At 38.5% G+C, this 25,154-nt stretch overlaps 1 long non-coding RNA gene across 3 annotated transcripts in view; it reads right to left on the reverse strand.

The window, feature by feature from the left end:
- Window positions 1-25,154, reverse strand: part of LOC149916254 (uncharacterized) — a 98,766-nt gene that overhangs the window by 56,083 nt on the left and 17,529 nt on the right. For 2 of the 3 annotated variants that reach the window (XR_016470341.1, XR_016470340.1), the window contains 2 exons: window positions 18,584-18,669; window positions 18,021-18,409 (listed from right to left, as the gene is read on the reverse strand). The exons of the other annotated variant lie outside the window; for it this stretch is intronic. This is a non-coding gene — a long non-coding RNA (uncharacterized LOC149916254). Of the gene's footprint in view, window positions 1-18,020; window positions 18,410-18,583; window positions 18,670-25,154 lie in introns of those variants that run through there. 3 annotated transcript variants of the gene reach the window in all.

Consider the following 25,154-nt stretch of genomic DNA (forward strand, 5'->3'; position numbering starts at 1 on the left):
TAGTTTGTAAATGCTTTCTTTTGTAAGCAGTCCCATTTGCTCTGATGTATTGTCCAAGAGGCAATACAAATTATTTGCAAAGTACTTTTTCGAGGTTTAATATCTGCTGAAATATTCCAGCTAACATTGGAACAGATCTTACAATTCTGTTGAAGTAGATAAGTTTATGCTCCAGCAGTAGTTAATAGGGTGAACAAGACTTCTAGAATGAAGTGATACTCTTTAACAGAGGAAATTGTACAGTTAGGAAAGATGGACAAGATTTCAAGCTTGTATGTCAATCTTTTGAGATGATATCTGACTGCCTCACTAATGTGTTTCAGGAGAATGCAGTGGAACTAAATATCTCCTAGCTACAGAAAAGGTAAGTCAATAAATCTGCTATTTTACCAAGTATCTAAGGCAAATCTTTAAAGTAAGAAATTTTTCAACTATCAGTACAGACTACGTATTGTTTAGGTGTTTAGGCTTCTTATCTGTTTGAGCTGCACTGCTAGTATTCAAACTAAGTCTTTCATTTGATTAATTCTTTATTCCATTTCTTCATTCATTTTCTTCCATTTATCTTAAATGGCTTCTGTGTTCTAAAGAGACTATTTTTGCATCTTACTGGCATGAATGGCATTTCTTATGTAGCCTTTCAAGAGGCAGAACTCCAGACAGTAACACTGCTCACAGCCTCCAGAGCGGCAACGCAACTGTGGAAATGCATTTTGACATTTCAGATTGAGAACCTTAATTCTTTACTGAAGTGGCCTTGAGAGGCATTTTATATCTCACTGCACAGACGTGATGTACAGGATGAGAGTTCAAGGGTGCAAAAAGCCAACCAGAGTGCTGCTAATCCAGTGCCAAGAGATACAGAAGTCAGCAGTCTTCTTCTGGCTGCAGCCAATTCAAGTGAAGAGGTTACCGGTCCCAGCTGTTTCCCAGCATATCAAAGATCACTGCCCTGTCAGATCTGCTGACATCACAGCTCCACTGATTGCTTACCAATCTAGTTCAGTCAAAATGACTAGGCTAGCTTAAACACTCTACAAATAGAACTTTTTTTTTTTTCCAGATAATTTCGTACATGAAGTCATTGTGGCAGATCTGTAGGGAGCAGAGTGGGAAAAGAAACAGAAGAGAGCCCCTGTGCAGTAACCTGCTCACCCTGCAAAGCTGCGGTCAGAACAGAATGTGGCTTTATCATATCTTCACATGATGGTCCCCTACACAGTACTAAGCATTGTTTCCTTTGTCCATAGAAACAACAGCATGTACAACTCTGCATGAATATGTTATCTGCAGAAGTTTCTTGACAGTTCTGTGTTAATATGGCAGAGCTGGGGGTAGCAAATTGTGGGACCAACAGAGAAGTATAGTGCATGCAATGTATGTCACAAAGAAAGTGAATATGACAGACCAGCAAATGGAAGGTCAAATTGTAATAGGTACCAAAGACCATCAGAGAGACTGCAATGGAGACACCCCAGAGATATGAATTGGCATGGAATTGGCCACAGCTGCCAGTTCCCTAAGAAAAGTCTTGTGCGAGACTGCAAAGATGGTATGTCCTCAGAGGAGATGGATTTATTCCAATCAGGGTGTTCATCACAAGAATGCTTTGGACAATGCCACAAATGTCTGAGCACCTGGACTAGAGGAACATGTGGAAAGAATACTCAAAGGTGCAGTCTCTTGTTCTTAAAAAAGTGGTAATAAAGAAACTGCGAAGCCTGAAGAAGTAAAGAAAGCTGAGGAAGCATGCAGCAAGCAATTATAATTTTTAGTGCAACAATTGGACTTGCTCAACAGTTCAACAGACACCAAAGATCCTGTATCATCAGTACTGCTGAAGCAATGTCACCCACACATGGCAAGGGATGGCAGGATCTAATCTAGACAGATCCGTCATTCTGCCAAAATTGGTGTTTCTGTGACTATAACTAAATGTTTGAGCTGGTCATAGAATAAATCTCTCTGTGTAGTCATCACCATGAAGTAAAACCTTAAACTCCTACTGGGCAGTCATTTGCTTTAAAACCTAAAAAATACTGATTTCTTTCCTTAAAATTAAGAGTAAAACACAACAGCACAATTAAGTTACAAATAAACTTGACTTACTCTCTGACTCTAGCCATGCAAACCCTCTGCAGGATACTCAACCACACAATAGCCTCAATCCACAGAAAATAACTTACAGGCATTACATCATCCAATCGGACCCAAAGGCAGCACCATTGTTACCTAACAACCTCAGACAGCTGATCAACTGCTTTTTGTGGGGTGTCAGTTACACCACACCCTGCTTGTTCATAACTGTGTTGTTGACAGCAGAACACAGCAAGAGAAAAGCATGCTACCCCCCACATACATACCACATGTATACACAGCAATGCTACTGCCAGAATGTGCTTAATTTGTCATGAACTCAGCTAGGAGTACTTAGAAACATTCAGTAAATAAATAAGCAAGCATAGCAATATAATGGCACATCTGGGCTTCTTCTGAGACTGCACAGTGAAATGTTAAATTCCTTCAAGTTATGTCACTTATTTGGGGAACTACAGGGTATTTAGGAGGAGCAGTGAAGTCCCTTATGGAGGGAGCTGCCCACCCTTGGCAGTATCACATTGATATTCAAGAATTTTAGTATGAAAGATTGTCTTTTCTTACAAAAACAGAACAAAACAAAACCAATCAAACAAAACCCAAACTCTACTTTTTATTTACCTTCCCTCATGATCTTTCTGCACATCTTTAAGATTCATTTTACTGTTATGCATATTACTGCTGCTGTGGAATTTAAAGTGATCTTTTTATTTTGACACTGAACTGATAACGCACACTTTCCTCCTAACCTCTCCTTTCCATGTGCCTGCTGGAAATTGTTTTTCATTGTTCATAAATCTAAGGCTTGTTTACACTGGAATACAGGAAAAGCTAAAGGAGAATGCTAGTATGTAAGCCATTGTAGCTTTTTTTTTTTTCTGTGAAGTGATAAATGATTCTTGGTCCCCCATGGGTTAGAGGGCACCAAACTTCAAATAACTACAACATCCGATAACAAAGTTTTTCTCCATCATTTGCAATCAAAACACCAAGAACACAGCCCTCTGGACCTCTCATCCTTCATGTTCAATTGTAAATCCTGATTAAATAGCTTGCAGGTGTCAGGATTAGAGTATATTCATTGGGAGCCTAAACATAGCACCAGCTGGGTTCCTCATTTGCCAGTTGTAGTTGCTTCTTTGTTTTGAAACTGTTTACAGTACAACTAAAAATACTCCTTTGGGTAGAGACAGAGTTAAATAACAAGCAGGATGAGTAAGAGAACAGCTGTAGATATTTTTCTGTGTTTAACATACCTGCCTTGTTGATTTATAGTAAGCCCTCCATATAATGTACATTCTGTGTAATCCAAAACATTTAACCTTTCGAGCCGGGGCTGTGATAAAGCTATCAAACACAGGAAAGGGTCCTGACAAGCCTTGTATTACCAGCCTTTTTCTCAAAGGAAAAGTGAAATATCGCTTCACCTCACTTTTAGAATACAACAACAAGCACTACTATGCCGTATCAGTTGCTACCAACTAGACTATACGCCAGACATCTACATAAATAGCAGTGGGGAGATGGAGAACACAAGACATGGCTTTGGTAAGTTCTCCAAATCCAACTCTACTGTCTGTTGGTTCAGGCATGGCTTCCTTGAAGATGGGGTGAGAATTTCTGCTCTTTACAATGAGGCCCTTTTCACAATTAATCATTTACACAAAAGCAAGCAGCATCCATCAGCATGTAGGACCATCAGTTTCAACTACTTTTATTGTGGTTTTATCAATAAAACAATATTCTACAGTAGTGCAAGAGTACTCCACTGCCATACTGCCTTAAGATGAAACACCAGGTTGCAATTCATTGCTATCATTAAATAATTTCTATTGTTTGTGCTATTTTGTCCAAATCCATGTTCTCCATGGAAGTCCTGGCTATTTAAAAATCCCTACAGTTTTCAAACAGTTATTCGTTTTCACTTGCTGTCACAAAACAAGCCATATGGAATAGATGTAAGGAGAGAGATGTGTACAAAAGATGTTACTACTTTCATGATAAAGGAGGAAAGGGGAAAAATCTGAAAAATGTCTTTTGATTACATGCTATTGAAGCAAAAAAAACGTTTCAGATAATCCATCCAAGCTAAACTTAAACAAAATATTGACTAGTTTACACATCTGTATTTGTGAGGGGGGAGGACCGTGAGTAGACACGGGCCAAATGGTCCCAAAGCAAATTGCACAGTAGTGAGGCATTCACCTCACTCATGACTAATTGAACTCATTTTTCCCAACATCAGTTCTCAGGAGAAATTCAAAGCAGAATATCGGCTCTGTCTTTTACACAGAGATTTAAACATGTTTGCTTGCTATGCTGCTAGAGTTTTACAGGCAAGTTCTTCCCAGTAAATAATATAATGAGAGAATATCAGCACTTAAGAGGATTCTGCAGGGTTAATACCAGGTTTTAAAAGACTTCAAAATGGATTTTACCCAGTTCACATGTCAGGAGGCACAGCACGGAATCAATTTACAGCAGGAGCCAAAGATCACAAATTTTAGGGGAGCCTGGGGACTGATTCCCCCAATCAGTGCTGTGGGGTGCACAGATGAAAGAGCATACTTGTTTTTTTTCTTTAATGGTGACAGCATATTCTGAAACTACGCACAGCAGGCAGGAGAAACCTGCATAGATTTCAAAAGATACTGCAGGTTTGTGTGCTGAAGCATACATTTAAGGTCCTAGTTAATGTGCTAGCCTTTCACCTCTGGAGGCCTGGGCTCAGATTTATCTAAGGTAAAAGTAAAGGACAGTTTGGGGGTTCTATCCTCTTAACCCTTATTGGCCATTAGTCCACATCACAGAAGTAAACACGAAGAAATTCATCTAAACACAGTTCCAGGTTTCTGCTGATTTGAATGAAAAGCCAAAGTCTGTTGTCAAATTATATCAATAGAAACCTAGACCTGTACAAGCACTCAGAGGAATCATGAAGAGGAATTACTACAAGATATCAGAGAAAAATCACTTAGAATGGAAAGCTGATTTTTTTTCTCTCTTCAGTTCCAGAATATTTGCACAGAGCCTGCTTGGAAGATGAAATGTTATCTTTTTCCTTCTCGTGCACTAATTTTGTATACAGATATTTTCTAAAAGAGTGTGCATAAATTTGGATTTCACTACGCTGTTCTGGATAGACTTAGAGTTCAAGATGTGTCAGGCAGTTTCAGACATACCAGGACAGCCCTTTCACCTGAAAGTATAGAATTTTTCAAACAACATCAACAACAACAACAACAAAAATGTAGCTATTTGCATGAAGGCCATTCTGACAGAATGGCAGACAAGTATCCTTCCACAGAAAAGTTCTTGAAACAAGAAGAGCAAGCTCAAAAGGCCTCTTTGTATTGTCCAGCTGTATCATTTTAAGGGCTTCTATAATATTATTCCTATGTAATCGTATTTCCCAGTGCTTTTCTTAATCTCATTTCAGAATTTCTAAAAAACAAAGAACTCACCACTTCTACAGTCCAGTTGCTTCGTTGTTAAAAACTTTCTGACCCATGCATTCATTTCAGATATGCTTTTTCCTAATTTTCATTCCAGCCACGTGAATCAAATGCATGCTGTGAAATACTTCTAAACCTACAAATCCAAGTTTATATCTTCCTCTGTGAATTTTTGTGCCATTTTTTATTGGGTAGGATCTATGCTTCAAAGATTTGCACTGCATAGGGTGTATCACATGAATGACTGTATTATATGGTTCTGTTGTAAAAAGAGTCATTTCTCTTGCATCACACTGTGAGGATAATGATGGTATCTCAAGCCTTACATGTATTAGAAAGTTTATGTGCTCTGATAGTGGGGAATGGTTTTAAACTGAGACAGGGTAGGTTTAGGTTAGATATTAGGAGCAAGTTTTTCACACAGAGGGTGGTGACACACTGGAACAGGTTGCCCAAGGAGGTTGTGGATGCCCCATCCCTGGAGGCATTCAAGGCCAGGCTGGATGTGGCTCTGGGCAGCCTGGTCTGGTGGCTGGTGACCCTGCACATAGCAGGGTGTTGAAACTGGATGGTCATTGTGGTCCTTTTCAACTCAGGCCATTCTATGATTTTATGATTAACCACCAAATTCTGCCTATTAAAAAAAAAAGCTTGTTACACTTTACAGCTTTAAAGTCTTCACTGTCTCCAGAGTGGCAGAAAAAGCTGACTTATTACTGCTTTTCTAAACATCGGTAGAGCTTAAGCTGATTTGAGGTGGGAAAAAGAATATGATTTTCCTCTGCATCCATTACTTTCAAGTCATTCTGAAGTTTAAATTTGAATAATACACGTAATGTTCGTTTTAAATGTATGAACATTTTCTTCATCTTGGTAGCATAAATACTTTGTAGGAAAACACAATAATCACTATTTCAGTGTACACATTAGAAATGTTCCACCTTTCCATGAGGGAGCTTTGTGTAATTCTGTTAATAAAGAATGTATGAAGCCCTCAGCACGTTGAGAGATGGTCATTAGAATCACTTTTATAACCACCAAGCCAAAAGACTTGCCGTATATACTCACTAGTGTCTCCTTTCCCCCTCCTTGCTCCCTCCAGTTTCATTCAGTAATCATGAAACAAGAAGTATCAAGAAGCCTTGCATACACAGCTGCTTTGGCATTGCTGGCCAAGAATTCTGACATGACCACACGTCTGAAGCTTGGCAGTTACTTCTGTTGCACATGCTGAATGCTGTTTTGTCTGTGCTTCAATGACACACTCCTTTCAGGAACAGGTTTATCGTGACAACTTGAATAGCAATGAAAAGAGCCACTTCTATAAGGCAAATGTCACACTTCTCACATCAGAGACCACAAACGCAGGAAAACATGTCAAAGCAGAATAATTAGACATCCAATGGGTGTCAGTTATGCCCAACCACTTACACTAACAAGAAAGATGAATTTAACAATCCCATGCAAAGAAAAAAACAAACTGTACAAAACATGACATATTATAGTCTGACACAGTAGACAAGCCTCTGGTGAACAGAAACACATGGAAACAAGTACACGTGACTGCAGGACCGAACACAAAATGACAGGCTACACCACTGCAGTTATAAAGATAGATTTTGCTAAAAAGCTTTCTTTCCCTGGCTCATTTCCTTTGTTTTAGAAAAAAAATAAGGGAAAGAAAAAAATTAACTCCTTTGAGACTGTCAGGTTTTTCCAAACAGGACAGGTGAGCAAGGCAAGGAAAACAATGCAAACTTCCTGAGCAACGGCCTGTGGGACACTGGAGAACCTACTGCAAACACAACCATTTTGCCAGAACATGCAGAAAACAGCTTTTAATTTTTGTCTTTATAAGTTTCCTATGAGCACAACCAAGCAAATGACTAGAACGTCACTACCTCTGATCAAATATACTAGATGTCTATTCACTGATAAAAAAAAAAATAATGAGCGTGAGATGCAATTGTGTAAGCACATTAAAATATCACAAAGCTTTTCTATGTCTGTATGTGAAGAAACATTTCCCCAAATGGCAATGCCTTCATTCTGTTCTACACCAGTAACAGGATAGAAACTACGTGAAAAACAAACAGTACATTTTATTCTTATTGGTGTTTAAACTTTGTTTTCTTACTGATATTAAGCGTATTACATTCTTTCAAAGAATGAGTAACCTGATCTGTTCATACTGAACTGTATATGTACAGTTTATGCAAGAAGGAGTGCAAACAGAAATAAAGAACTGCATGTCTTACACGAGCAGTTGGTTAAACAAAACATTTGCTGATTCAGCATTTAGATTTCATCATGGCAATATTGTCAATGCAATGAAAAATTATCTCCTCATCATGCAATGGACAATCTTACCCCCCGAAGCGTCTGGATTTTGCTTGTCCAAAATGAGTATAAATTTAGATCTACCCAGACAAGAACAGTGGTGTTGCAGCACACCATGTATGGAACAACCTTCAACTTGAGTTTCTAACAAAAGCACAGATTACCCTGATGAATGCCACCACAACTTGAGTGAGGCGTTTGCTAATCAACCTTTTGTTCTGGCTCTATCATTCTTTTCCAAAATAAAATTATTTTTTTCCCAGGGATGATACTCAACAACTCCTGCAATTTTGTAGTATTTCTACCACATACAAATGTTAAATCTGTGTAAGACACCTAGCAACGTGTGTCCTGCCTTCCATGCCTCACAATTTGCACCTTGCTTTCCACTCTCATTCACACCTCACTATGACAGATTCCTCTTGAAACTGAAGTATGGTAGCAAGAAACAGCATCAAAGGATACATCAACAAAACATTCCAAAGCTGGCCTGTAAGCAATGCTGGCTGTAGCTGGTACATCACCACACATATTTTACCCCACACGAAGCAAGAAAACTGGGAGTCAGTTGCTCATGGCAAATAGCACTCAAAAGAGTTGGAACTGACTATTTAGCAGGAGTCTAAAAAGCTACTAGAAATGCCAATTTATACATTTTATGAAGTATTGGAAATAGAGCAAAACTATAGTTAAATGCTAACAAAACCACCATTTTACATTAGAAAGGGTGATTTTTCAGCATACTGCTTTACTAAGCACATGAATTACACAAACATTTATTCTTGAAGTAAAGAAAACAGGAGATCAAGATTGAAAGTGCAGATTGAAAGTAATACAGCTATCCTGGTGGTATGTCAATTTCAACAGGGCCTTACCTTAAATGGGCAAATTGTTCCTAACCCATACAGGTAATTATTTTCAGAATAATTATTGTCTGAATGAGTTGATACCATATGTTCTACAAACTTTGATTCAGTCCTCCTAAATGTTTTCTGGAACATGATGGGGCTCTTACAAATTCTTTATAGCCATAAAAAGCAACTCTCCCATGCAATTTTGAATATTTAAATCAGCAAGAACTAATTAAGGAATGATGTTTCACAGAGCTTTATGTCTGACCTACCATTAAGTATTTTCATCAAATACTATGCTTAATTTTACTCTAAGCAATAAAAAGCTCTTTCATACAGTGTAATTTAAAAGGACCACATTTTTCAGCAAATGAAACAACATGTTGTCAATGAAATTTAAGCAACCTCAGGAGTACCATGGAGATTTGACTAAATAATGATCAGATGAAAAATTAATTGGTTAAGTCCTACCATGGATGTCCACACATTAGAGTTAAGTCCACACTGAATTGTTGCATAAAAATATACTTCAGGTTTTTTTCTTCTTTTTTTTTCTTTTTTTTTTAAGTGAGTGTTTTTCATTTGGAGACTATATCATGAACAGATGTAGGATAATGTTAATAGTCCCTTCTGGAAACATTAATCACTAGCTTTTACTTATTACTTGGTGTCAGCATTTAAAAGTTAAAGCATTTCCAGAACTGCGACCACTGAAATATTCCTGTATTCCTGTTGCTTATAGCTAAATTACAAAACAGTATTATTATTATTATAATTCTTACAGTCCCAGGATTTTTTTTTTTTTTTTTGAAGTGTTTATAAGAAGGAAGATGTCAGAGAACACGCTGTTCTCAAGGCAACAGGGTTGAGTGACAGGAGTCTGCCTGCTATTATTTTAACAAGAGAACTGAAAAAGACAACTCTACCAAATTTTTAAAGTGTTTCAGAAAACGCAAGTCCCCACAAAAGAGATTTTTTGTTGCCAGAATGATACTAACATGATACTTTTAAAGGTGGATTCCCCATCTCCAGCTCATTGAGCAAACATTAATCAGAATCAAAATAAGGTATTTTTTATTACCAAAGAGACTTCCAGTAATATATAATATATTCTTGCTAATATTTGTCCACAAAGAATATTCTAAACACCTACAAAAGTAACCAAAAAAAGTTCATATTCATCTATACCCAGGCAATAACCTTGCAGGTTATTTCAACGTCTATAACTCAGGAATTATACATAATTCTTCCAGTTCAAGATTTGCTACATATCACCCTGAACAGGTTCAACAAAAAGCTTACATACATATTTGGATCTGGGCTATTCTAAATTAATAAAAAAGCCTAACTATAAAGTATCAATGAAATGTAAGCAAACACGGCAACATGATCGCAGTATCTCAAAAATCATTCTCCTTTCACATTTGACCAAGGTAAAAGTAATTCACTGCTTCATAGAATCACAGAATTGCTCAGGTTGGAAAAGACCTTAAAGATCACCAAGTCCAACCACAACCTAACCATACTGCTCTAACTCTAACGACCATTGCTAAATCACGTCCCTGAGCACCACATCCAAACGGTATTCAAACATATCTTCACATGAGATTTATTTAAGGTTTTAAAGCAGGCAGATAAAAGAAAGACTGTTCACTTGTTTAAGCAGTTCTATACTTCTCAGCATTTAGATGCCAAGAACTTTTGTTACAACATCCTCCATCACCTCTTCCCTTTAGAATACACAGGATGAACATCAAATCTCTTCCTGGAGGCAGTGTCCACACTGGCTCTATAATGAAACCATCTTAACCAAGCACTTTTTTTTTTTTTTTTTTTTTTAGTACTCAAGGGATGCATAGAGAGTCCTAAAGACTATTTAGCTATTTTCACATCTTTAGTTCTGAAATGTCAGCCTTAATCCTCCTTTGCCTTACTCCAATAATTGGTCCTTTCAATCACTGGCACCTCTGGAGAACAATAACAATATGTTAAAGCAAAGATGGAACTGATTTTGTTTCTGTGTTCAGTAACAGAGATCACATCATCTTCCAGGCTGTACCAAAAAAATGACTTAAGCCTGCTCCCTGGCAAACTGGTTTTCTATTTAGCTTCCACAGCATAATTTTCAAAAATGTCCATGTGAAAATGCAAGCACGTGCACTAAGGATTATTTTGACACATGGTATCCATCATTTGGATTTACTAATTTTCCAAAATAAACTGTTTTGTCAGGTTCCTTGTGCATGAGAATTCTTGAGGAAAAGGCAATGTGCAACATTACAAGACACTTTCACGTCCTGACCTTTTACAGAACCAAAATTATTAGTAAATTGTTAGTTTGGCACAGATATTTATACAGCACACACTCGATCAAGTTTTGTGCACTCCTTCCTATTCCTATAAGCAGAGTTTAACATCTATTTTTACATAATATCCTCTTTTACCTTCCCTTTGCAGGATATTTATATGCCTGGTTTATTGACACACTGAATTCCCTTTCTTTATGAGTTTTTTTTTAGTGCTCTATATTTCTGGTTAAATAAAAAAGACCCTGGATTTGAATGTATTTAGATAACCAAGTTATAACCTTTATAGATAACCACCCATCAGCTATGGGACTTCATGAAGTTTAAAGCCTGGTAAGAAGAAGCCACCACAGCAAGTCATGTAAGTCTGCAGCACGCACCCCCCTACCAGACTGCAGAACAACATACAAGGTCCCACTTCCTTGAGTCTCCCCTCTGGAAAGGGTTCATTCCACTGCACACTTTTTCAAAACAATTTTCTCTTCAGCCTGGAGAGGAGAAGGCTGATAGCAGCCTTTCGGTATCCAAAAGGGAGCAGCAGGGTTCATGGTGATAGAACAAGGGGAAATGGCTTCAAGCTCAAAGAGGGTACATTTAAGTTAAACATCGTCTACACTAGGGTGGTGAGGCACTGGAACAGGTTGCCCAGAAATGTGGTTGATGCCCCATCCCTGGAGACTTTCAAGGTGAGGCTGCATAAGGCCCTGGGCAGCCTGATCTAGCTGTGGTGTCCCTGGTCGGTGCAGGGGAGTTGGACTAGATGGCTCTCAGAGGTCCCTTCCAACTCTAATGATTGTAATTTGCACTTTATCTGCATTCTATCAAACCATGGCTCACATTATTATTATTATTTTTTTTTACACAAAAGATTTTACAATACTTACATGTGCTGTTTCAAAAAATGACCACTCTTTGAAAGTGTGCTTGTAATTACTCAGATCTTTAAACTGTAAGACCTAACTTTCTAATACACCGAGTTAAAACTAGTATTTCTTCAATGTCAGCTGGTCTCCCAGGGGGAGGAATTTTGCACAGTCACACGCTCTATCCTTCTTTACATTTGTTTTTAAATTTTGAACCCACTCACATATTTCAACTAAATGCAACAGAGGTGAAACACCTATAACACCAAGAAATGTTTTGTTATGGCTAAAACTTAAGACTCAAGCCTTGTTCCTTTTTCCTCTAGGAGGAAGAAGCTGCAAAGAAGCAACAGCAATCAGCATCTCCAAAGCATCAGAGAACAGCAAACCTGTTTTGTCAGGTCTCTGTTCCTAGATTGACCTCAGATATGGCCCAGGGCCTGTCTTCCTACTCCTCAAGGCGCTGAGTTCTTGTTTGCACTGCTGAAAAACCTTTAGTTGGCAGTGAATAACCCTGGCACTTCTCCATAAATTATACTAGTGAGGTAAAACCTCTTGCTTTGTGTACGCTTAACTTTCACTTTTTTTTTTTTTTTTAAACAGCTGTGGCATTTAGAACAGCCAAAAGACTCCAGAAGTCTGAAATTTTTTTTTGTCCCTGCTTCTGGGCACGCAGCTCTGGACAAAAACACTGGCACTGACAAGGATCTTCATCAGTTTAAGTCTACGTTCAGATGTGAAAACACATCTGAAAATACAGAGATAAAATATTAACATCAAGAGGCTTTTAACTACAAATCACTCATAGCTGAACAAAACCTTTCCACAGTCCCTGTGGCATGGCCTGGAGCTGCACTCCTCATCCTCTCAGCAAATTCTGGGCACAGACATCCCTACTGGAGAGCTCTGCTCATCCAGAATGTTAACGTGGGTCCAACTCTTCTGAAAGTTATAAAAGAATACTTATTTCCCCTGTATGTAAAATTCACATATTCCAATAATCCAGACATTAAATACATATATAACTTTTTTTAACCCACTGAAACAGCGCTCCTGCCTTAAACAATACCAACTAAAGCACCTCCGTAAGGGGAAAAAGATTAATCTATCTTATTAAAAGTGTCTGCATGTAGAAATGAAGAAAAGCTCCTCAAACAGTATAACCTGCTCTTGTAGTTGAATGAAGTCCATTCTGGAAGAATAGAGAACTTCCCACCCACACAGCCCCAGAGCACTCCTGTCAAGGACATCTGACTTCGCACCTATTGTATTACTTGACACAGTAATAGGGGTCAGTGTTTTCAGTTTGCAGTTTCTGGCAGGATCCCCAAAGTAATTTTCAATTAAAAGATTAAATGCTAGTACCTGTCAAATGTGAAGACATACGATGCTGTAACAATATGAAATAGCTTCCTTACTATTAAATTAATTTCATCAGGTATTTAAGTAGGGGTTACAAATATTATGCCTTTGGGTAACTTGACTAAATACCTAAATGAAGTGCAATCATTTTCTATCACTACTGTGTCTCAAGTAGAATGCCAGCCTGGCTTTCAAGTCCTTTCAATTGAATGATTCAAGTACACATAGGCCCAACCAAGTTCTGAATATTTTTGTTTTCATTGCTAGCCTGTTTTTGTTGAATTAGAAAAAAAAAAAAAAGACTTTTCCTACCAAAATCATGGCATACATGGTTAGTTTTTGCTATAAATGAAGAAATAGGAATGATCCCATATCATCACACAAAGAAACAGAGATTGCCTACCTTGTAAAACCCTCCTCTAATAAAAATATTAATTAGCAGAATTATGTTTCTTTTATAGTTCATATACAAATGTTGGGGAAATAGACCACACCTGAACCAAGAAAAACACAGCAGTGATACTGGGGGACCTGAAGGCTCAAGCGTTACCCACAGCAACTGTGAGAAAACCACCTTCATACTCCTCTAGACATGACTGGACCTCCAAGTCTTACATCTAATTTGATGTAGTGGAAATTATGAAAATATATCATTTAGCAGTTTTGAAGCAGTCTAAACCTGTGGCTAAGGCTCTGGGCTGGATTCTGAGATGAATTTAAAAGATATTCTTAAGTTTCCCTGGATATAGTGCTTTTGCTAGCACTTAAACTCTACATTTTTGTTTCCCCTGGTGTAAAAGGACAATGATGATGTTTACTCTAATTTGAAATGTACTTAGATATTTCTCAATATAAAGCATTTAACTTTTAATTCATTTTCAAATCTGTTAAGTAGAATAACATTCTCAAATGCTGTTCCCAATGCTTTAGGAGGTCAACACAAAGATGCTATGCCTGGATCATTATTTGAAGTGCTGCAGGATTTAAAAAAAATCGTGTGATTAAAACTTTGACTCAGCAAAGTCTTACAAAAGCACTCAACATAAGCGATGGGATTACCTTGAATGTAAAATTAAGCACATACATGACTTGTATGTTTAAATGCAGAAGTTCAGCTTGGCTGCAAGAACCACACTGCACGCAGAAACAAAGCAAGAGTAAATCTTTATTTTCCTGTGCAGATGTAGGTGACAAGTACCCTGCACCCTAGCCTTGTAACTTGTCCTCCATTCATCAGACAGTGTTTATTTTCACTGTAGGTGATGTGATTAGGAGAACTTAGGCAATGAAAACTTTTTAATCAAGTAAAGATCTCTGGAAGGAAGAAAAAAAAAAGAGGGCCTGTTCCACCTTTTAAAACAAGGCCAAGAGTTACATATACGCATTTAGAGATTAATTTCATTTAGTTGAGGTTATAATTAAGAAAAGGAAATATTTCTTCATGCAGCTTGTGAAACCCGCTGCCACAGAGCTACTGAAATAAATTATGTTTTGGTAGTAACAGAAACAAAACTAAGTATACTACCATTAATAATCTACGGATTTAAGCAGATTGTTACTATCAGATCACAGAACCCACATGAGTAAATCAGAGATAAGTTAATTTAGCTGATGCACAGCACTAATCTCACTCCCAGATAAATCATTGCAGAATTGTGTTGTTGTGTACCCACCTACCACCAGGATAAGGATAACAAGGTTTTCAACTAGTAGATTCATGAGCAATCCTGTCCTACAGTATCTAGCAGAAACACCAATCAGAAATTAGTCTCTGGCTACCAGGAATTGACACTCCAGCCTCACACTGTATGATCAGAGTGCAATAAAACCTAACAGGAAATTGGAGCAAGTTGCATTCAGAAACCAAAAAGACTAGGATTCATCAGTTCAGAGAGAAAATCGAGGAGAAATACAGTCTGTATTCCAAGAAAAAAAAAATTTGAAAAAAAATGAACATTCATTAAGGAAATGTTATTTGACATATCCCAAAAACTTAGAGTCACGTAGAGGTCAGATTACTTGAGATTCATGAACACAAAGCAGGATGCTAGAGAAGAGGAGCGTGGATATGTTGGAAAGCATTAACCTGCGCTGTGTATAGATTAGGAACACGTAAGCAAAAAAGTGATATTTCTTCATGTAGCTTAGATGATCTGAACATGATTATCTGGAGTAATGTGTACTGGTATGAACACAAAGTGTTTTTTCAAAATTTAGAATTTGTCCCAAGTACAGAAGTCATAAAAAATAAAAGCTTCACATGGAAAACAAATACTGTGTCAAAAAACATGCAAAGTTTGGAACTGTGGGTTCTACAAGACTTCAGGAGACAACATTAAGAAAAACACCATCCTTCCTGTGAGTAATTAGCATAGCAAGTTCCCTGAACAAAAGCCCTTCATTCAAGAGAAGCTCTCCCAAAACCACAAGGAAATATATCTTAAGTAATGCACCTAATATTTTTCAGGATATATCACAGACACAGCTGCACAAACGTTAGCATATGAAAAAAAGAATTTTAGCCAATTAGCACACAAATCACCATTTACAAACCCCTTTGGTGTCATTTTTTGTTTCAGTCAGAACTTAAGTTTCAATTGTAGCTATTCTGGGATATTTATTTTATGGTAATCCACTTTTCAAAAGTTTGAATCTACGTTACTTTCATTGAAATAGATGTTTCTAAAATGAAACATCTGGCTAAAAGAAGAGTTTTGGCATTGCTGGGCTTTAAAAATCCTACATGTATGAACCCATAGTGACATGCACATCAAAAGGAGAGAAAACAAGGAGAAAAGCTGTCATGGACTTAATCCTGCCAGCAGAACAATTGGTTTTCTTCCGAAATAGAAGCATGACAGCAGCTTTTAGAGGATTTCAGAGGTGCAACTCATCTTAACCAGAAAATATAAACCACTGATTGGTGTCCATACAGATTTCCACACAGCACATTTATTTTCATACACTGCTGCAATCCGTTTTTATGAATGGGCAATACTTATGACAGACTCCCCTTTGAGCACTGTCATTCCGATTAGACCACGAGCACATTGACTATTTTATCAACTGGATTTTGGCTGCAGTTAAGAAAGTCCTTTTAAAATGAAAACAAGATTATTCCAATTTCAAGACACCTTCCTTTCCTGGGTGTTCAGAGAGGGAAGTGTGGAGGGAAGGACTAAAGCAAAGGTATTTTTGAGAAAGTTTGAAGTATAAATTAAGTCCACAAAATATTTTTCTTTATTTAGGAAGCCAAAATGCCTGGCCAAGCTAAATGCATTAAGTGGAATGGATACATTCCTTGTACTGTTGATTGGTTAAAAATGAACATTATGAAAAATAAATGATAACAAAGCACATGGAAATATGGAAAATGATGAAAAATTGACCCTCTGCACACTTTTTAGCTAATCTTTCAGAAGGATGATGACAGATGCAGATTTAATGCCCTCGCTTCCAAAACCATAAGGATCTGTTAAACTCTGTGGCCTTCCAAAAAGTGCACTTGTCCCTGCAGCATTACCATTTGATCTACTGCAGTGAAAATATCTTAATGCATTACAAATTTTCAAAACCAACATCTCATGCAGTTCCCACACACTTGTGAAAACACTGCCATTTAAGCACTATACAAAGCTAACAAATTATAATGCTTCTCCATAGGACTTTACCATCAGCTTATCCACAGAAAAATGCACTGCACTGCCTACTGATAAGCTGATCTAGTTCCCCAATAAATCCAGTTCCTTCTTAGTCCATCTCGCTATGCTTACTGCAGAGCCCAGCTCTTCAGTTATTTAGAAATCTACCATCACAGATCAAATTTCCTCACAGCCAGTTTGTATCCATTTATTTGCATTAATTGCAGTCTTTTAAACAGTACTGTTTTTCTGATACTTTCTCCCATGGATATATTTATAAGTCATATCATCTCAGATTTCATTTTTGCTAGGATAAATAAATCATTGTTGATGTAGTTTCTTGCAGATAATCTTGTCATTCCCATGATCCTGGTAACTCTTCTGTGGATTTACTGCATCTTTTTCAACAAGGACAGCTGGAGTTGAACAGAGTATTCACATACAGCTTCACTGCACCTTGCAAGGTACAAATGTAACTTATTTCAAGTAGGGGTACGTGGTCAATCTCAAATCCCATTTACCCTTACGTGCCTGGGTAGTGCTACCAGGCATGCTGAGATCACCCAGTATAATCAGGTTTGTCTCTTCCTCTGTTGCTCCCAAACAATGAGTTCCCAGTTTGCATCAGAAATTGTCAGCAATCCTGAAGTGCCTAACTTCACATTTCATTATATTAACTACCAGCCTGTTTCTGTTATTCCAAACCTAGAGGTCACCTACCTCTTACTGTAAGATATCCTTGCACTTTCTGCATTAGGGATGGGTCCCAACTGTATATCATGAAATTTTCTCAAGATTTGCTGGCTTTTTATGCCTAAGTCATTAATAACAGAATAAAACATATCCAGTGCCTGGACTGATCATCCAGGAACTTCACTTCCTTCCTGCTCAGTACATCCTTCCCCTTTCAGCAGAATCCACTCATCTCTCCTGCTGTGCTGGTACAAATCCCTACCGTCTGTGGTCTAACCAGAAACCCCTTATTGCTCTCTCACAAGTGCTTTGCTGCAAAACATCTAGAGTGGATTAACTTTTTCTAGACAAACTGCTATTTTTATGAAAATACCTGGAAAACTCACATCATATGTTGTCCCTTTTTTTTTTTTTTCCTCCAATGCCTTTTGCCTTTACTGTTTGTTACCTCACACAGAGAACATATTTTATTCAGAAAAAGAACAAAGAACACTAGGTAATAATTTGCTGCCATAGGTTATAAGGAAATCAAAAGGTAAATATCCTGTGAAAGAGATTTGATCAGCTTGTGAAATATAGATATTTGTACAAGAGTTGCTCTGAATGTAGCACCTCCTACTTTATCATGGCGGCCCACCACATCACAAGAAGATACTGGTGGCACAGCAGTAGAGGGTGAACCTTCCCACCAATATTCCTTTACATTTTGTTGCTGTGTGACAGATGGCAGCAGAGGGGCAGTCTGACAGAATGGCGTCTGATATGGAAGCGTGGATGAAGCAAAGGGGTGGAATTGAATTCCTGCGGAAGGAAAAAAGAAAATGCACCCCCTGACATTCATCAATGTTTGCTTAATGTTTACAGAGCCCCACCAGAGGATGTGAGCGCAGTGAGTGGTGCATTTCTACAGTGGCAACAGCAGGTCACCTCTGCTGAGAATCACTCTGCGAAAATATATTATTGTGCTATTTGTACCTGTAACATGATGGAAAGCGTAGCAATGACAGCAGAGTAGCAAAGTCCCAGGCTGCAGCAAGTGATGACTTTTTCAAATGCAACAGCTGTGGGCACAGAAACAAAGGAAATAATCTGCTTACCTTTGGAAGGCCACAGAGATCTCCAGTGAGATACCCTCACCTTCACTGCCAACCCTTAAATGAGGACTGGGAAGGAGTGGAATCCTGGCTCCACTCCTTCCAGTTGCTCAGTGCATTACATTACATGCACCTGAGCTCCCATGGGTGCTCAATCACTGGTTCAAGCCATGACTTAGCATTTTCACTATAGTATCTTTTGTAATTTCCATGAAAGTAATTGAGTCATTATTTTGAGTGATCTGCGTATGTCTATCAAACACAACAATCCAGCACAATATACTCTTTTCTCTGCCAGTTTTCAAACTTTGAGAGTGTCTATATCCAACCTTGCAAGAAAAGGCCTCTGTTGGTACTTCACTGAAGGGATACTTGGCCTAAGTCTGTAGAAACAGAGCGGAACACCAAATCCAGTTAATTCATGTCATGGTCTCCAATTATATCATTCACACTGCTGAACAAAACTCAGGCTCTTTCATCAATAATAGGAAACATCCCTTAGAAATTAATGGAATGCATTTCCTTACTTGATTCATCCACCCACACTAAATTCCAGAAGTCCATACAATCCTATCCTACCATGCTTCTCAGTAATTCATTCAGCTCCCTACTGAAATGAACTTACACATCCCACATCCCTCTTACACAGAAAGATTTCATCCTTTTAACTTCTACATTACTTGAAGTTGTGCGATAACAAAACAAATAACTAGAGGTGAGTCGACAAATATGAAGACCAATTTTACAGGAAGGCTTAGCACTTAGGTGCACTAAAGTGAAGCATCTCTTGTCCAACACAAACTCTATGTCAACCTGCGAGAGCTCTGTAGGGTGTGTTGGATTAAATTCAGCCAAAAATGTTTCCTTCTTAAGCATAAGACAAAGGCATAGCCCCCAGAAGGAAGTTGTGGGTGGAAGAGAGATGGGAGCTGAATTATTTTTCTCCCAAAACGAAGGAACTGTTTTGGCTTTTTCCTTACTGAGGTCATTTTGTGTCTGCACAGATAATAAATAAATACACTGTAATCACTGTGGATGCATGAGGCAAATGAAGCTATTTGGGCTCTTACAGAAAGCAACGCTAGGAAAATAAGCCAGCAACTTTCTGAGTGCGTCATATGCCCAGCTAAAACAATCTTAAGTTCAATTTCCCTTATTCATCTGCACTTTCAGATTATTTAAAAAAGAGAAAGAAAAACCACAACCACAGCTGATATTAAGCCCTTACAATGGGAGTAGCTATATAATATGCCCACCTTGCAGACTTCAGGAGCACTCACAAACTGGTTACAACACTGACAAAAGAAATCCAACCCTGATTCTCATACACCCTTTAGTTCTCTACCTGCTCACCTCTCTGTCATAAATTCATGTTCCAAACACTGCACCACTAGCTAGATGCTACTGATTTTGTGTTGTGCTTATAAATGCAATAAAATAATTGGAGGGTTTCCTCAAATGAGCCACCACAGAAATGAACCTTGTGTTTTGTTTTGCCTGAAAGAAAAAGCTCTTAGTGTGGCATCCTAATTTGGAGATCCATTGACCGGTGTTAGCAAGCTGTCTCTGCCTCTTAGATCCCAGCTACTTCCTCAGCACTGGTTAAACTTCTAGGAGCTTAGAAGAGCTTCAACAGGAAAAGGCCATGGTTCAAAACAGCAGCAAATGATACCAGGATATTTCTTTAACTGGACCTAGAAGGTCAATTCACTCAGATGCATCACCGTATGAATACTGTGATCTGCTGAAGGATTTTTCTAACTCTCAATAAAACAATTGTTTTACCTTAATCAATGCCCTTCTTACCACACCAATAGATTACTGGAAGTTACTCAAGGTGTTACTTCAGTATTAAACTGCCACTCATCTGCAGCTTTATCATAGCAGACTGTTTTGGAGATCCTATGAAAGTGCTTCATGAGAATTACAAAGACCTCACGCCATTTTATAGCCTGCTTTTTGCCATTTGGACTGCACATTAATTTCAATCAACTACCATAAGTGAAAAAGATACAGTATGTTGCTTTTCCATTTATAAGTTTGTCAGAGGACTCTAGATCTTTTCTAGATCTAAGCCCTGCAGAAATTAGACAAGAAAGACGACCCAAGGAACACCAGTCATTTCAGTTATGAATGCACAGCTTTTCAGTTATCCATGAATTGAATTTGCTGTACTCTCATAAACAGGCTCGTGAGAACTGCTGCATCTTTCACATCCAGTTAAACTTTCAACTGGCTTAGCAGGAAGAACTCAAAGAGTGGAACGAACAGGTTAAAAACTTCTCTAACAATACTGGCAGCCTTAGAGAATTCCATACTCAAAGTCAATATAAAGATACGCTTAAGAAAATACCATACTTATATCTTCTTTGGGGAGGGTGATGCATCTATAAGAATATGCATAAACAAGGCCCAGAAATTTACTTGCTGAATGTGGCATAAATTCTTTGTTGCTAATGTTATATGGGTCATTCCAAAAGCAATGCCTCCTATTTATTTCAATTGAAACTACAAGAAATACAAAGAGCACAATAACACTGCTTGCTAGAACAAATTCTCAGCTACAAAACATTCTTCTTCAACATAGTTACAACCATCAGCAATACATTTTTGCCGGTAATGAACAAGGGCCTTGTAACAAACAATGCTGCACTTATAAATACCTGCAGCAGCAGAGGTGACCCACAGCTTCACAGCTGCTATGATGGCATTGTTACTAGGAAAGTGTTACCCACAAAGTTCACCTTTCTTAGGACCAAACCAATGGAAGTCAGAAGGCACCAAATCTAGACTATACTGTGGATTCGGTAGGACAATCCAGCCAAGGTTAGCAATGTGTTCTACGGCCTTCAAACTGGCATGGGGCCTGGTGTTATTGTGCCACAGAGGAAAGTAGAAAGGTTGTTGTCTTCTCTGTCCTGACTCCGGAAGTTCAAGCCTTCAGCTTAGTTAGCGTTGTGTTGTAGCAGTCAGAGCTGATGGTTTGTACAGGTTCCAGAAAATTATAGCTTTCCTATCCCAAAAGACAGTGCACATTACATGCTGAGGGCTGTGTATGAATTGCCCATCAAAGAAAAGGTTCAGACGTCACTACTGCATGGTCTGCTGTTTTGATAGCGGCTCGTAACAGTGACACATCTCATCAGCAGTAATGATGCAATTCACGAAACTGTCATCTTCAGCCTCGTATCAATTTAGTAGGTCATGTCAAACATGCATACAGGTGTTCTTCCTGTTTCTGAGTGAGCATTTGTAGGACTCCACCTGTTGCGAGTTTTGTAATATTCCAACATTGCCACCATCATTTCCAACACACTGAAGCTGACATTCCACTCCATACACAGTTCCCTGGTCATAATCTGCTGATTCATATGGATGAGCTGATTGAGTTGTTCTTCATTCCACAAGTGACAACTACGTATGGCTGTCCAGAATATGGCTCATCTTCCACATGGCTGTTGCCACCCACCACTTCACTGTGCTCACATCCACTGGTTGAGTCCCATAAACATTCAGCAAACGTCAATAAGCGCCATTTTCTCCCCATACAAAGTAATCCAGTTCTACATCTTTGCTTCATCCACACATCCATATCAGACACCATTTTGTCAGACTGCCCCTCTGCTGCCATCCATCACAAACAAAATGTAACTGAATATTCGTAGGAAGGTTTCAACCTCTACTACCATAACACCAACATTCACCTTTATGAGCAAACATAATAAAATAGGAGGAACTGCTTTTGGAGCAGTCCTCATACAGTCCAAGGTGCCAGTTTACTTAATAGAAAGCACTTTACCTTAGTAGCATTACTGAAATTAACTATCACAACTGCCACTTTAGTCCCAAATACTAACAGAAAGAGACTTTAGAGCCCGCAGACCAGACATGACCAGGACCCTTTTCTCTCAATGTTACCAAAGCCTGAGTGCACTGAAGCAGTTTAAAATGACACACAGACAAAGGGAGGGAACAGCACATACAAACATGCAGAATGCACAACATAAGACCATTCACAGCCACATGAATTAGCTCTACATTTATGTATTCAATTTTCATGCTAAGATAGGATGTCATTAAGAGGAGCCTAGTTAGATATAGAATAGCCTTGAGTTTCCCATTCTTGCTAAATGGAAGACCCAGAACACTACAAATGCATATTTGCCTACCTATGAGATTTCACAGTGTTTAACGGTCAGAAACAATATTTTGCACAACATGGATTAGGCTGTGAAGTTGCAGTTTCCCCAAAGTACTCAGCAAAATTCCCATTGACTCAAGCAGAGCCAGGACTTCCTATCAGTTCCCAAGAGGTCAGCCGTGCTGAGACTTGTGAGCTGTGTGCACCACCAACCCTTCAGCTTATACTCACGCTTCTTGTGATCGTTTTTGCATGTGGTGGTTTTAACTTTGTGTGCTATACAGATCAAGAAGCCACCACAACATTCTGGTTTGGTTTTCTTTATTTCATGCAATAATGAGGCACGCTTTGTTTCTGTTTCCCAAGAAAAAGTGCTGCAGGGATGGAAATCAGATAAAACCTCATAATTCTTCTGGTTTCCCACCACACCACCTAGCTCTCTTTGTCATTACCCATTTGTTACAGCTCAGTCACTAAAACTTTTCCCTGCTTCAAATAAGCCTTATTTCTTCAGCTTCATGTTATCAACAGAGATTAAACTGCTCTCACCTTGTTGATGAAGGTTTGGATGTTTGAAGACAAATTTAGGTTAAATGAATTGCTGTCTCATAAGGACAGTAGTTGACTGTGGAAAGACATCACAGTTCTGCTGTGGTGCTTCTGACAGCTACCATTTCCAGTCACATTAGAAAGGGGAGAAAACTAAGATGATGTGTGTAAATGGACAGAGCCTGAGCTGCAGGAAATTCAGCACATTTGGTTTGCACAGGTTCTTGTGAACTTTTTATTTTTCCACATAAGCATTTCTGCACCGCTTGAATTTCACTCTGAGTTTCAAGTTTGAACAAGAATGCAAAAAAAAAAAACTCAAATCAAAACGCACTTGAAACCAATGAGTTTCTTTTGCAAAACCATGAGTGGGCTTCAAGTCACTTGAAGGATGCAAATGAAGGAATTTATGTGAAACTTACAACAGTTTTATGACTAAGTTTAGAACAAAACCTGAAACTAGGCAAGTTTTGCGCGGTTCTGTAAGAAACATTTTATTCAGCAGTTCTCCTGGGCTCACTTTTGGTGTATGCAGAACAATATGCTTTTTGCTCTTGCATAAGATGTCGCAATACTCTAATATGCCAGATTATTTATTCTTTAAACCCCTGCTTAATATCATTCCTCCTTCCACTCTATGGAGCAGAACCAGCACCAAGACCTTTGGGCAATTAACTCTTATGACGACTCCCCAGAAATCTCCCCTCTTATTTTAGGATGTAAAGGGTTCCCTGCTCATGCTTATGCACCATCTGCCATTACCTACAAAGAGTAAAATGCCAAGGGTGGCCTTCAGCTGTCAGCTCTGTCCCTCTGAACAGGGTGTTACAGGATGTCTCATTCAGCATTTCCAGCCACAGGAGAGGGGAGATTCTTTCAGAGCAGGGAATAGCCTTCACAGCTGCAGAACACAGGAGGCCCAGGGAACTAAGGCCAGCAGCTGTGGAAGCAAATTTGGCTATATTGGTCCATTATTGTTGATGTACATAAGGCCTGAAAACCCGATTCAGGAAATAGTGCACATGCAGAAAGACTCACAGTCTTAATTTTCATATTTAGTTATGCAACTGTATAATACGTTAAACCTTGCTTTGAAGTTATACTCAATTGTTAGTATTAATAAAAACTTATGACATTCCTTCCAGTGAAATTGTGTTTAAAGGAAAACTCAGACCTGCCACCACCTTCCCTTCCAGCTAAAAAAAGTCTACTAGCATGGTAATCATAACTTGAAGATGTTGTCACAAGCACAAAGTTAAACCAAGTCAAACACCTTGAAAGAAGAGACACCATGTATAAAACTGGAAACACTCAGCTTTTCCTCTTACTGTGATAAGCATCAACTACTTTCCATCCTAAATTATCCAACGTTATGATTGTGTGCCCAATTCCACGCTAAAAGATCATCTTCCAGAAGATTTTTTAGGAAAGCTACGTGAATAAACCCTAGCATTGTGTGCTCAGCACCACGCTGTTCTAGTACCTGTGATTTTGTCACGATGCACAGTTCTGAAGATGGAAGACTTCCTCTCACCCTGCTACTGAATTGCTCAAGTTTTGTTTTATAGTCTGGGGTAACTCACATTAATTATTTGCACACAACTTTGCATACAATTCCTGTAACACAGAAGAAACTCTCAACTAATTTCACATATAAACATGTTTAGCTCATTACCCTCTGATACTCTCAGATACAAGTTCAAATATTTAGCAGCAACACACAACCCTGGAAAGAACTTGGCAGACATTTTCCTCAATCCTT

Source organism: Phasianus colchicus, chromosome 12 (genome assembly GCF_987193195.1).
Source record: "Phasianus colchicus chromosome 12, bPhaCol1.hap1.1, whole genome shotgun sequence".
Classification (NCBI taxonomy): domain Eukaryota; kingdom Metazoa; phylum Chordata; class Aves; order Galliformes; family Phasianidae; genus Phasianus; species Phasianus colchicus.